The sequence below is a fragment of the Danio rerio genome, chromosome 4 (genome assembly GCF_049306965.1).
Source record: "Danio rerio strain Tuebingen ecotype United States chromosome 4, GRCz12tu, whole genome shotgun sequence".
NCBI classification, from domain to species: domain Eukaryota; kingdom Metazoa; phylum Chordata; class Actinopteri; order Cypriniformes; family Danionidae; genus Danio; species Danio rerio.
The window spans coordinates 1,892,294-1,902,390 of record NC_133179.1 but is presented as its reverse complement, the minus strand read 5'-3'; positions in this window follow the sequence as shown (position 1 = coordinate 1,902,390).

The window sequence follows — 10,097 nt, the reverse complement described above, 5'->3', positions numbered from 1 at the left end:
GAACTTGAGTCGCGTGAACGCCGCCATTTTGAATTTGCGTCTGTTGTGGTGGTGACGAACAGAAAACTCAAGATTTTTGTGATGTTAAAAAATCTGTCACTCGTTTCTTTTTTTATTGTTTACACCTAAGATTATTTTGGATTGATGTTTGACTTCATAAAAAGACATAAAATGAGGCCATAGATGTATTGAGGCAGGCAGTAGCTCCGCAGCAATAAAGAGGGCGCGCGTGAGCTCACGGTTATTCTTGTGGTTGCTCTTCTCTATGCAGTAGTTTTTTTTTTGCCTTTCAAAAACATAACAATTTAGGCTAAACATAATTTTGCATAAACTGACTGAGACATGTCAGATATACAGCAAATCAAATATAAAGCCATACGAACACAAAACAAACAAACAAACAAACAGAAAATGTATAAAATAACAATATACAATGCAGACATCAAACAGAAACCCCGTAAGGGCTTAAATAAAACCATATTCTTGAAACAAATCATACAAGTGTTTAGCCTTCTCACGTTAAACTGGTTTAAACTGGATATATCTGGTTTTGGCTGGGCTCCCAGCCTGGCTTGGCTGGTCAGGCTGGTTTTAGCTGGTCATCTTCCAGCCTGACCAGCAAAGAACAAACTGGAAATGACTAAAAACCCCTCTAAAACCAGCCAACCTGCCTAGGCTGGTTTAAGCAGTTTTTTTTCAGTAGGGACCCTTCATATGTGCATACCCTGCTAAAAAATCCGGCTTAAACCAGCCTAGGCTGGTTGGCTGGTTTGAGGTGGTCGACCAGGCTGGTTTTAGAGGGGTTTTGGCCATTTCCAGGCTGGTTTCCAGTCATTTCCAGCCTGGTCTTAGCTGGTCAGGCTGGAAAATTACCAGCCAAATCCAGCTAAAACCAGCTTGACCAGCTTGGTTGAAGCTGGACATAACTGGTTTTGGCTGGACTCCCAGCTTGGCTAGGCTGGTCAAGCTGGTTTTAGCTGGTCATCTCCCAGCCTGACCAGCTAAGACCAGGCTGGAAATGGCTGGAAACCAGCCTGGAAGTGGCCAAAACCCCTCTAAAACCAGCCTGGTCGACCAGCTAAAACAAGCCAATCAGCAGGGAGAAAGAATGCTGCTATGATATATACAAACACCACTGGTAGTTGGCAAGTATTGGGTGGATTTATTTGTAAATCTGCCTTTGAAAGCCACAAACCTCAGCGCACGCCACTGATGAACATCACATAAATTGGGAATAAAATATCTGTTGGTTCTTTGTTTCATTGCAAATTCAAAAGTGAGTTTTAATCCCAAACATTAGAGAATACAATCGACCGGGTTATGAAAAAAGTCACTGATTAGTGTACATCAATAACAAATACAAATGCTTCTTCACAGCAGTATTTGTAACTCAAAGTCAGACGGATAAAATATTGAAATGCTTCACTGAGAAGTTCCTGAGTCAACATGACGCAGCTTCTGTTTGTCACATGACCTGGGCTGTTACTCCAGGTGAAGCTTTGTTTATTCATACCTGAGATCCTGCGTCAGCCACAACACTGGATCATAGTTACACATGTAAACCAGAGGGTGTGTGTGAGAGCCTGCGAGATTCCCTCATGCGTGGTGTTGCTGCGGGGTCAAAATTACCTTAGTCATTGTGATCAAAGGTTGGTTTTTGGTGTGTATGTGGCGTCGCTTGATTTCATACCTTACAATTTATAATTAATGATTGATTCATTGGTGCAGAAATCATTTTGGACATAAAGTGGTGTCCTGACATGATGCCAAAACTATTTTATTTCAGATAAAACTAAAGAGTAATGCGGGTGTAGTGTTTTAAATGAACAAAAACATTATTTTACTGCCAAAAAAACCTTTTCTTACTTGGAGTTTATGTTTCATTACTAACCCAAATATCGAAACAAATTTAAAATCAGGAATATTTTCCAGACAAAAAGACTAGACTGTTTTGTTTTCAGAAATTAGACAAAATCAAGTGTGTTTTCCCCTTAAAACAAGCAAAATAATCTTGCTTTCTTTTTAAAATATGATTATTTTGTCTTGGGAAAACACTTAATTTTGAATCATTTATTCATTTTCCTTCAGCTTAGTCTCTTATTTATCAGGGGTCGCCACAGTGGAATGAACCACCAACTATTCCAGCATATGTTTTATGTAGCAGATGCCCTTCCAGGTGCAAAATTGTAGTGTATGAGTGCGTGTGTGAATGAGTGTGTATGGGTGTTTCCCAATACTGTGATCCAATTTACATGTGTTTGGACTTGTAAGGGAACCGGAGCACCTGGAGAAAACCCTAGTAGCAAAGAATTCTGGCCCAGATTTGGCATAAAGCTTGGACATCAGGCATTTATCCGGCACTGGCATACAGCATGTGGGCCAACCATGGCCTGGGTTTGGCAGAGGTGACACCGTCTATAATGTGGCACACAAAATTTGGGCCAGATGTAAAACGTAGTATTTGGCCCAGATTTTAAAAATTGATTGTGGGCCACGTGAGTTTGGCCAGTCTTGACCCACATTTAAAATACATAAAAATAGATTTTGATTAAATAAATCAATTCTACCAATCAGGTCACTGAGAAAAAACAAGGCCCATAGTGTGCCTAAAGCGCAACGCTTCATAGGTTTATTAATTTTATTGCAATCGTGACACACCAACCTTACTGGCCCAGTTCTGGCCCAGTTATGAGTTATTAACTTGGCTGAGACTTGGCCCAGATATGGTCTGTGTTTGGCCCTTGTCTGGAAGCCAGATTTGGTCCAGTCATGTACCGTAATTCACTGCGGCATGTGGGCCAAGCAAAACCTGATTGTGTGGGCCAGAGCTGGGCCAAAGAAATTTTGCTATATGGGAACCCAGCCAACCAAGGAAGAACATGCAAACTCCACACAGAAATGCCAACAGACCTAGTCGGGACTCGAACCAGTGACCGTCTTGCTGTGAGGTGACAGGGCTCAGCACTAAACCACTGTTCCGCCCTCTGGGAACATACCATCACAATTCTGAAACATGAAGCATCTTGAAATTTGACGCTTAAATCTACTGTGATCTGGGTCATACCCATGGAGAGAGAGAAGAAACCCAATCCTGTAATGACCTCAATGGATGTTCAGCAGCACATTTACAGCAGATACCCTGTGGATTGTGATTTGTGGGGTCGTTTGTGCTGTAAATCGAGCTTTCAGCCTGGCACAGAATCAATGTGTGCCAGTCAGTGACTCATCAAACACCTTTAACATAATTAAAGCACAGCTCACTCACTGCAGGCAGTAAAAACACTGAACACTCTGAAAAATACAGCCGCTTTATTGGCTTCTGAGGTTGTGTGAAGATCCTTTAAGGAGATCGACGTTTCTTTTGCTTCTTAAAGTGAATCTCAGCAAGATAATCCACTGAAAATATTGTTTGTTTTGGTAATCTTTAATCAAAATCTGCTTATCTGCTTCCGCTTATGAATAACAGTCCTTCTCTTATGATTCTGCAAATGAGAAGAGGGCGGAGCATGTCATAGAGAGCATTTGATTGGTCAGAAGATTTGATGAAGTATGAGGTGGTGTAAAAAAAAAAGTTTGTATCTTCTAAATGAGAATTATTTCACTGCTTTGGAGCACACTAGCTTAAAGACATCCTTAAAACTAGCATCATACTAACAGCTAAAAACTTTCTTTTAATTGCACAGAGTTTATAGAGAGGCTCCGGAAATAAAAACATTCACTTTCTCCATAGAGTAATTGATTTTTAACATTTATTTATTCATTTTCCTTCAGCTTAGTCTCTATTTCAGAGGTCGCCACAGTGGAATGAACTACCAACTATTCCATCATATGTTTTACGCAGCGAATGCCCTTACAGCCGCAACCCAATATTGGGAAACACCTATACACACTTATTCACACACACACTCATACACTACGGCCAATTTAGTTCATCAATTCCCCTACACCAACACAGGGAGAACATGCAAACTCCATACAGAAATGCCAACTTACCCAGCCGGAATTCAAACCAGCGACCTTCTTGTTGTGAGGTGACAGTACTAATCACTGGACCATCGTGCCGCCCCTTGATTTTAACAATAAGTTATGAATCTATAAGGTGAGCTCTCCCTACGTTTATTACATTAAAATAATCATGTTTAATATTGTAATCAGTGTAAAAAAAACTACATTACCCACAATGCTGTTCAGAAATCACACCAATCAGAGAGCTGCAGTGTCTTTAAACTGTTTTCCAGCGCAAATATCTAAACATTGTTAAATCAAAGTACTTGTAAAGTAAAATGCTAGATTATTTAAGTGGCTTCATCATCATTTTTAGCAGCATCCCTTTACAAAACCCTGAGCTTTCTGACGATTCCAGCATGAATGTGTGTATTGTGTGAACGTAATACAGGTGGATGTTTTCTTAGGGCTGGAGCTGCTTATAGCATTAATGAAACAAAGCGCTCTAATGGCCACTTCCAGACATCAGTCTCTCTGCTAAATGTGTGTGTGTGTGTGTTTTGGTTCATGTATTGACATGTCCAGAAAGTTAATGTGTGATATAAAGTCTCATCTTGATTTCTGCTGCAGGTTCAGACAGGTTTCTGCAGGACGTCGCACAGGAATGACCCCGAGAGAGGGCGTTCACAGTCTGGAGAGTGTTTAATTGGGCTAAAATGCATGTGTGTGTGTGGGTGTGTGTTATGAGTCAGCAATATCTCTCAGTTTGGTTCTATGGGCATCTTTATGCTGACTTTATAGTGTTTTGATGCTGCGGCGTTGGAAATACACTGAGCTCTGCTGTTCTGCTCGTGTGTTTGCAGTTCTGGCTTTTTCTCCTAATTATTTCTGTGGTTACAGATGAGCAGATGCGTTCACTAAACGTTATTATAATCTACAGACGATCCCGAGTCAGCAAATGCTCTGAAAAGACCCTGCAGTAAATACAGTAATTAATCAACATCACAGAAACAGCAGGATAAATCAAATGCGTTTACACTACCTTCTAGATACACAATGCTGGGTTGTTGTATTCCAGTATTGGGTATGGACAACAACAGTTGGGTTAAAAAATTCTAATTTAAATTTATACAAACTTTTTAACCCAGCATTTGGGTTTGTCCATATTTGACCCATCATTGACCCAGCATTTATATAGTGAATACTAGAACTTTCTAGCTCACAATCTCTTCCAGCTGGTTAATGTTTAGTTCATTGTTCCTCATGCCAAAACACACCCACACCCACACACACATATACGCACACACACACACACACTGCTTTATTCTATATATTATTCACAGACTCAAAAAAAAAAAAAAAAAAAAAACATTGCTGGGTTATTTTACCCTAATGTTGGGTCAAATATGGACAAACCCTAAATTGGAGTAATCTTTTAAATTTAATTCAATTGCAATGACCAATAAAAATACCAATTAAAATGCATTTTTTCTACCCAACTGTTGTGTTTGTGTATTATTTGACCCAACACTGAGTTAAAATAACCCATCATCTTTTAAACTGAGGGTGTTTTAGTCAAGTTTCTTTGATGAAAAAGCAGACAGTGTTCGTGACAGACTCAATATTGTGCATGTTTTCCTCTCTCTCTCTCACGTTTGTTTGTTGTGTAATGTGTGTCGGATTAGTATATGCTTTTACACAGCGGATGCCCGTCCAGCTGCAACCCAACACTGGCAAACACCCAGAAATTCACATACACATACACCACATACACACACAACAGTTAACCAGCCGCCACTGCTTTAATCTTTATATTATTCACAAACTCAAAGAACCATTGCTGGGTTATTATATCCTAATGTTGGGTCAAATATGGACAAATCCTAAGTTGGAGAAATCTTTTAAACTACATTGCAATTAATTACCAATTAAATTACTAATTAAAGTGCAATTTTTCTACGCAACTGTTGTGTTTGTGTATTATTTGACCCAACACAGAGTTAAAATAACCCATCATCTTTTAAACTGAGGGTGTTTTAGTCAAGTTTCTTTGATGAAAAAGCAGACAGTGTCTCGTGACAGACTCAATATATTCTCCCTCTCTCACATGTTTTTTGTTTAATGTGTGTCGGATTAGTATATGTTTTTACACAGAGGATACTCTTCCAGCTGCAACCCAACACTGGAAAACACCCAGACACACATTCACAGTTAATCATTTCCCCTATAGCGCATGTGTTTGGACTGTGGGGGAAACTGAAGCACCCGGAGGAAACCCATGCCAACACAGGGAGAACATGCAAACTCCACACAGAAATGCCAATTGACCCAGCCGGGGCTTGAACCAGCGACCTTCTTGTACAACATTGTACAATTTTGTATTAACTACATTTACATGTGTATGGTTTATAAAACCACAACCATGAACATTTAAATTCAAAATAAAGTATAAAAAATACAAAATATCCCGCAATATAATATTTATATTATTATATAAATGCTATGAAAATAAAATACATTTTAATATGAAAATGTAATACTAATAATTGTAACTCTATTAACAGTAAAACACAAATAAACCAAATCTATACAGATAAAGCTGCTGTAAATGAATAAAAAAAAGCTTCTCTTCATTAAAATATGAAATGAATCTCACAATCTTGATCTTTATAACTGTTATTGAGGCGCTGTAAAAAGCACTTTCTGTTCCTCATGAAAGATGCAGAAATGCAGGGCCGAGCTGACCTGAGAACAGGCGGAGCTGGTGCTGTAGAAGTGTCTGTATGGCCAGATGTGTGTCTGTGTGTGCTATTACATAACCAGCTGTTGACATGACTCATGCTGAGCCGCCTGTGACCTGCACACACACACACACACACCCACACACACACCCACACACACACACACACACACACACACACACACACACACACACACACACACACACACACATATACACATTCTCATTCACACAGACACACATATTTACACACAAATACACAAAATCTCAAACAGTTGAAGTCTCAGAATAATTAGCATCCCTGAATTATTAGCCCCTGTTTATTTTTTCCACAATTTCTCTTTAACGGAGAGAAAATCAGAATAATAGTCTTATCAAAATAATATCATAACTTATCATAATAGTTTTAATAACTTTTTTATACTTTATACTTTTTTACTTTTTTATCATTTATATTATCTTTGTCATGATGACAGTAAATAATATTAGACTAGATATTCTTCAAGACACTTCTATACAGCTTAAAGTGACTTTTAAAGGCTTAACTAGGTTAATTAGATTAACTAAGCAGGTTAGGGTAATTAGGCAAGTTATTGTATAACAGTGAATTGTTCTGTAGACCAGTGATTCCCAATCTTTTCAGCCCGCAACCTCCAAAATGACAATGCCAGTGACTCGCAGCACACAATATCCTCTGAGGTGGTTATAAATACAGAAAACCTGCATGCAATGGCGCAGAATAATGGCGTTAGAATAAAAGCAGTTTTTATTTTTTAAAAATCCTTATAAATAAGCTTTATATTTTTTCAATAGTCTACAGAACAAACCATCGTTAAACAATAACTTGCCTAATTACCCTAACCTGCCTAGTTACCTGAATTAACCTAGTTAAGCCTTTAAATGTCTCTTGAAGCTGTATAGAAGTGTCTTGAAGAATATCTAGTCTATTTACTGTCATCATGGCAAAGAGAAAATAGATCAGGTATTAGAAATGAGTTATTACAACTATTATGATTAGAAATGTGCTGAAACAGGGGGCTAATAATTCAGGGGGGCTAATAATACTGGCTTCAACTACACAAGTACAGTATATACAAACAGTGTGGCCACACCTACACTCACTCACATACACACAACTTACTTAAATGCATAAACACACTCACACACCAACACACTTAAATGCATAAACACACTCACACACTAACACACTTAAATGCATCAACACACTCACACACAAACACACTTAAATGCATCAACACACTCACACACAAACACACTTAAATGCATGAACACACTCACACACAAACACACTTAAATGCATGAACACACTCACACACAAACACACTTAAATGCATAAACACACTCACACACAAACACACTTAAATGCATCAACACACTCACACACCAACACAATTAAATGCATAAACACACACACAAACACAAACACACTTAAATGCATAAACACACTCACACACAAACACACTTAAATGCATCAACACACTCACACACAAACACACTTAAATGCATCACTCACACACAAACACACTTAAATGCATAAACACACTCACACACAAACACACTTAAATGCATCAACACACTCACACACAAACACACTTAAATGCATAAACACACTCACACACAAACACACTTAAATGCATCAACACACTCACACACAAACACACTTAAATGCATAAACAAACTCACACACAAACACACTTAAATGCATAAACACACTCACACACTAACACACTTAAATACATCAGCACACTCACACACAAACACACTTAAATGCATAAACACACTCACACACAAACACACTTAAATACATCAGCACACTCACACACAAACACACTTAAATGCATTAACACACTCACACAACAACACAATTAAATGCATAAACACACACACACACACACAAACACACTTAAATGCATCAGCACACTCACACACAAACACACTTAAATGCATCACTCACACACAAACATACTTAAATGCATAAACACACTCACACACTAACACACTTAAATGCATAAACACACTCACACACTAACACACTTAAATACATCAGCACACTCACACACTAACACACTTAAATGCATCACTCACACACAAACACACTTTAATGCATCAACACACACTCACACACACATGCACATTAACACACACCCACCAGCTGGAGAGGTTGCGGGAATGTGGGTTATCGTGCACATATATTTTGGGAATGTCCAAAAATACATGCATTTTGGCAAAGGGTAAAGATCGAGATCATGAAAATTATGCAGTTAGATATACCTTTTACTCTCCTGTTTTTCTTGCTTGAAGGGATCCAATAAAAACCAGAGATATATACTACATATACTTTTACCAAATGCAAGAAAGACTATAACAATAAATTGGATGAAGCCACACCCTCCGACAATAGTATAATGCAGGGGTCACCAATCTCAGTCCTGGATGTTCGGTGTCCCTGCAGGGTTTAGCTCCAACTTGCCTTAACATACCTGCCTGGATGTTTCAGGTATACCTAGTAAGAGCTTGATTAGTTCAGGTGTGTTTGATTAGGGTTGGAGCTAAAATCTGCAGGACACCGGCCCTCCAGGAGCAAGTTTGGTGACCCCTGGTATAATGGATAGGAACTTGAATCTATGTAAAGAATGGAGTATATGACTGCTCAACTTCCATTAAAACTATATATTTTAAACAAAGTTACTGTTGCTTTATATATGAACAGGACATATATTTCCAGCTCCTTTCAAACTGAAAATAATGTATGTTTTTTTTTTTTGTAATTTGTTTTTTCATTTAGATTTAGGGTTATTTTTTTCTGTCGTTTTTTTTTTTAAATAATCCCTGCTGTCACTGAACGTTCTGTAAAATGTTTTAATGTTTTTTAATGTATAAAAATAAAACAACACACACACACACACAGTCATTCTCAGCGCTGCATTAAACATGAGCTCTCAGTGATGCGCTTAAGTGAGTCTGAAGATAACGACACACACACACACACACACACACACACTCTAGTTTATTGCTCTGCAGTGTAAAAAGGTGTGTGTTTGTGTACACTCAGAGCGGAAATGTGACTCAGCACACACTCATAAGGCCAGTGTGTTCAAACAGTAGCTCATAATCCACATCAGAGAGATTACACACTCTATAAACCCTATTTCATTTCATCATGTGCAATTTGAATTCATTCATTCATTTTCACAGCGCAATGAACCGCCAACTATTCTAGGATATGTTTAACACAGTGGATACCCTTCCGGCTGCAACTCAGTGCTGGGAAACACCCATACACACTCATTCACACACATACACTACAGCCAATTTAGTTAATCAATTCCCCTACAGCGCATGTGTTTGGACTGTGGGGGAAACCAGAGCACCTGAAGGAACACGGGGAGAC